Source organism: Amphimedon queenslandica, unplaced genomic scaffold (genome assembly GCF_000090795.2).
Source record: "Amphimedon queenslandica unplaced genomic scaffold, v1.1 AMPQUscaffold_10790_Cont16262, whole genome shotgun sequence".
Lineage (NCBI taxonomy): Eukaryota > Metazoa > Porifera > Demospongiae > Haplosclerida > Niphatidae > Amphimedon > Amphimedon queenslandica.
The window spans coordinates 2,032-7,633 of record NW_003548961.1 but is presented as its reverse complement, the minus strand read 5'-3'; the positions used below and the strand labels follow the sequence as shown (position 1 = coordinate 7,633).

The following is a 5,602-nucleotide window of genomic DNA, read 5'->3' as shown; positions in this document are numbered from 1 at the left end:
CCCAGTTTTCCTATGATTTCCCTACCGAATATTTAGAGAGAGTGAAGACCATGCACCAGACAGGAGGACATGGATCAATAGGGTAGGAACTGCTTGTGTGTGTGCTGTATTTCCTGTAGTGTGTTCATTCATTGACACTCAGCCTCAGTGACATATTTTATGGCTCAAAATTTTCCAAATATATGTATACTCTTTCCAATTATTACAAATACAGTAGGCAATTTGCCAAATTTTTCCTCCTCCTACATGTATATAACCTGCTACACGTACTGTACATACGTTCCAAAAAAATAATAATAATCCGAAGACGTTCCCAAGCTCTCACAAAAAAAATTGGAAAATATTTCCAAGCTTTAGGAAAAAAATCAGAAATCGGAGCCTGTACAATTCATATTAATGGCAATGCAACAATGTACACATACATGTAGTATCTTTCTATTTATCTTTTCTTTCTCACTTTCCTTTTCTAATAATAGTTATCAATATGACTGGAAGTTAGAGGATGCTCAGAAGAACATTCTCTGGACTCACACTACTGCTGTTAGCACAAGAATGCTCTACAAACTTGGATAGCAAGTGGGTGTGGTTCATTCTCTTGAAAATTAATGATTTTATGAGCTACTAGTAAAAGCTGATTATAATAATTTTCATGATTTATCAGCTAATGATGAGTAGCAATATCAACCACTTAATATTATAACAGCAGGTGTGACTTTTATCACCTACTGTGTCGGAATAAAGTGAAAAATGTTTTGTTTTTGACATGTGACTAATTTTACCAATTTTTTCTTGAGCTTTATAGATTTTATCCTTTACCCGTTTAATTTTGTAGAAGGAGTTCACTCCTGTCAAATGTTTTTCGTAATAAGACACTGACACAACTCACCTGACCAAGTTCCATCAGATGGAGGGTGTGGTCGCTGATTATAATTTAACCCTTGGAGATCTGATTGGAGTCCTGTATGCTTTTATTAGTAAAATGGGTAAGTATTGATAATACATTTACATGTAACTAAATACTACATGTGCATGTGCATGTATGCCGTATGATACATTTGCAACCACTTGTTAAGCTTTCTGATTGGTCAATTGAAATGTGGTATCACTGGTATGATCTACATCTGTATCATATAGGGGAAATTTTGGGGGGGAATTAAGTTTGGAAAATTTGGTGTTTTGATAGCCATTTGCCAAAATAACAATTTGCCATTTTTAGCCATTATGTGCATGCTCAATGGCACGTGGCCACAATATAAAATTCACCAATTACCAAAATTTAGCAATTCACCAAATTTAACTTCCTCTAAAATTTCCCGCTATACAGTACACATGTACATGTACATGAGCAACCATCTGCTGTTACATGTTATTTATGTGTGTTCTCATGCCACATCCATAAACAAACGAAATATTTACTAATTAGTGTACTACACTTTACATGGGAACAGATGTGTAGTATAGTAAATTTTGAGTAAATATTAATTTATTATTGCTTAATTTGACATTCATTATTACATGTATTTATTAATTTGTGGATGGGCACTGTTTGGTTCATTGAGTAATGGACAATCAATCCGTTATACGTGTAAGTAGTCCTACATGTACATGTATGTAATAAAATTTTTTGGAAATCATTATTTTTTTGTTGTTTATTAATTTGTTATTTATTGTAGTGAGCTTGATCAATCTCCACATGTACATGTATATACATGTACATGTATGTACGTCTCCAGTCATGCCCATCTTCTGGTCATGCCTCATGTATGCACTATTATCTATTTATTTGTGAATGATATAATGTGGTACATGTGTAGCTGTATTCTAATAAAATATTGTAAAACACGTGTGAACTATGAAGCAAGAAGAAAGCTCCAAGCTCAACGTCAACAAGCTAGCTGGATTGAAAAGGACGCTCTTCTTTTTGTCCAGAGGGCTATGATGATGTTCCAGATTCAAAATTTAACTACATGTAGAAAACTGAACAGCCAAGCTTGCAGCAGAGTCAGTGCACAACCACAACTGGCTTGAGCTCACCCATTAATGGATTACATAAAGCTAGTTATTTATAAATTTGGGGATGGTCCATTAAGTATACAAATTGATTTTGGCAAAGAATGAATGACATGCACTATTGTCTATATAAAGTGTGGTTGGAAACTACATGTAAGTTCCTTAAAATTAAATTTGCTGTTAGCAATGGAAGGCAACTTTACTTTTACTGGTGATTTCAACACTCCAGCAGTAGCAGCAGTTTTTACTGTTGAGATGATACTAGCTCTGATAGCTAATGGTGTGGTACTATCTATCACACTCTATCAAAGGAAGTCCTGGAAACAATCATCAACAATATTCTTCACTTCTCTCATACTAGCACATCTTGTACTGAATCTACTGTGCCTTCCTTTCACTATCATTGCATTAGCTGCTGGTGAGTGGATCTTTGGTAGTACAGATGAGGAGAAAAGATGGACATGTATTTTTTCTGCCTTTATACTCTGGTTTGGAGCTTATGTAATCACCATAACACTAGCTGCTATATCATTTGATCGGTTTCTCTTTATTGTCAAACCACATCTTCACAAGCGGTTCATGAGACCCTGGGTAGCACTGACCCTCACCATTGCTATATGGACACTGTCTGTTTCTGTATTTGGTTCCTTGCAATTCATTGGTATTGGACACTATAGCTATGATGATGAATTAGGTTATTGTACTCTGATTGATGTTGACGTTGCCTCCTTCGTTGTAATTCTTGTTATAATCTTCCTCGTTGTTGTGACAATATTCATCACTTCTCTTTGGACCTTTTGTTTCACTAGAAGCTTCTTCAAGGATCAGTCAGTGATAGCAGGAGAGAGTGTGTATGCCTCAAAGAAGAAGAGACTCTTTGGAATATTTGGAAGCATGCTACTCATCTATGGGACATCTTATTTATTTTTAGCTTTAGGCTTCATTCTACAGGCCTTAATTTTTCTACCATATGAGCTTTATATTACATACTACATTGTATTTTGCTTTGTTACAATAGCCAGTCCTATTATCCAGTCATACTTCAGGCCTGAGATCAAGAGTGTTCTAGTCTCACGCTGTCCTCTTCTCTTTACTTGTGTTTGCTGTTCATGTGTACATGCTGTTTGCTGATCTTAAAGGGATTTTTTAGGGTATTTATTTTATGGTCTTAATATGATTGCCTGAGTATAATAATGATGTGTTCCAACTCCCATTGTCTAAATAAAAAAATTATTTAGTGAGATATGAGCCTTCAAAAATACACTTTTTGCTTCCTGCTAATTTACTTCCTGTTGGTGGGTGTGGCTAAATGTGACATCATAAGAGCATAGATAATAGAGTAAATGAAAGGGATTGGAAACGGAAGCGTGGGCGTAGCCCAACCTCCATTCATTTGTATTGCTGCTAGGCTGACAGAGGCTCGTTGAAATTTTTTGTCACAATTTACCCTTGATTTTCTTTCTTTTAGGAGCAATATCTCGCAAACAAGTGTTCCTATGCAAGTGAAATTAATGCATCAAGAAGCCTAATGTTTCCTCTTTATAATTCTGTTTTCTATTGTACTGATAATTTAACAATGTTAATGTTATGGCACTTTTAAAACCATAAAATGTATTTTTTGTCATTATAATCCCTTTTTTGAAAACAAGCTAGAGTAAAATGCAATATCTTTATAATCATATGAAAGAGTTTCCATTTGCATATCGAATGATACTAGTTAAGGTTAGAATCCACGAAGCATGAGTTTGTTACTACAGAAAAAGGGCGAAAAATGAAAAAATTTTGTTGTACCTATAACTCGTTGCAAAATAACGTTGTAGAAGTAAAAACCTTGCTGCAGGTAGTCCTAAACTTTCTATATCGAACGGTAGGTATATCATAAGTAAGCGTCCTCTTGGATCTCCATAAATATCCTTCGAAGTCCTTGCAGTACAGCCTCACTAATGGTGGAGATGGGAAATCAACCAGGTATTGGGCCGGTAACCAATAGCAACATCAACCAGCCTACGCCCCCGTTTCCAATCCCTGTGTACTCTAATATCTATGATAAGAGGCCTAGATGCAGACATAGATATTAGAGACTATGTAACTGGGATAGGAAACTGGCTCACATGATCCATTCAAACCAGCATCAACTGCCCAGCCAACAACTGTCATTGGATTTTGTTGGGTGTGGTCAAAAAATGGCTACTCATCGATGACATTCAAAGGAAGATTTTATTTAAACCAATGTTGATTTCTTGTTATTTTAATAATATTTCAATACTTCAGTGTTTGTGTGACATGACTATAATGAAAAAATACTGATACCATTGTTATTTTGTAAATATACAGTGATATTGTTCAAATTTGTGTTAGTTGCAACTTGCAAATTTGCAAAGCTTTATGCACCTGTTGCTCCATGACATGGGCAAAAATGGACTAAAAAGATCATTGAAAATGTTGCCACAATCCCCTATAGTTTAAGTTACTGATTTGATATATTAGAAGAATAATATATAAAATACTGTTTTTGCGAACAGTCCACTGTCGTAACCTGTTACAGCTTTTACACAACAAGCAGAGGTTTCTACTTTTGAATGAAGATAGTTTGATGTTTTGTCCATGGAATTGGGGGGTTAGCATTTAAGTTCATGCATTTGACTACAGTACTGCTTAATAACCAAAAATTCATTAATTTCGCATAAAAAGCAAGTCACATGGTCAAATTTATTCTATTTAATGCCCAATCCAATCACGAACATTGTCCACTGGGGGAATCCTAGTTTCCTATCCTGGTTTAGGGCTGGTTACGTAGTCTATAATATCTATGATGCAGATAACTCAATTCCTTTATAGACCACCCAGAGTGAGGATTGCAAAAGCTATGAATTTCATTAATTTTTATATACAGTATCTGCCCACACGTCATAAATGGCTGCCATTTTGGTTGGCAAGTTTGTTAAGGAAGTCAATGGAGGCACAAAGAAAATGCCTCATTTACCTGCTGTAGCTCTATCAAAAGCTAAAAAGTGCTTGTTATGTTAAGCCCAACATACACTATGCAACATTTTGTTTGCAACAAATGTTGCATAGTGTGTGTTGGGCTTTATATGAAAGAATAGCTGCCTTTGAGCTTCCCCTGTAAAAGATTTGATCGAATTCGCTCCAGAAATCTTAATGCAGGTTTGTTCTCCATTGAAAGTTGCCAATCAAAATGGTGGCTGGAATTTATCTCATTCTAAACCACACCTTACAACCGTAATAGTCTTCCCACGCAAGCAATTCTCACTCTGGGTGGTCTATAGAGAAAATGATCCTTTATTGTCATGCCTATAGTAATGTAATAGCACTAATTTTAAGATTGGAATCATTAGCTTTCATTATTCTAAGCATGAACTGCTAGAAAAAGTCCGTAATACCACACTGGTGAATCTTCTTGTCTGCTATTTTGAGTCTTTTTCTTGCAGTTGCATGCTTAGAATAATGAAAGCTAATGATCCCAATCTTTGAATTAGTGCTATTACATTACATGAGAATAAAGGATCATTTCCTCTTATAAAGGAATAGAGCTATCTGCATCTATGCCTCTTATGACATCACATTTAGCCAC

The 5,602-nt window shown here is 35.4% G+C and overlaps 1 long non-coding RNA gene across 1 annotated transcript; it reads left to right on the top strand.

Annotated features, from left to right (window-relative positions):
• On the top strand, nt 1–3,510 carry LOC109589867 (uncharacterized). The gene is made up of 4 exons (XR_002188982.1): nt 1–82; nt 477–576; nt 833–983; nt 3,479–3,510. It is a non-coding gene; the product is annotated as an uncharacterized LOC109589867 (long non-coding RNA).
• Nucleotides 3,511–5,602: the final 2,092 nt, after the last annotated feature.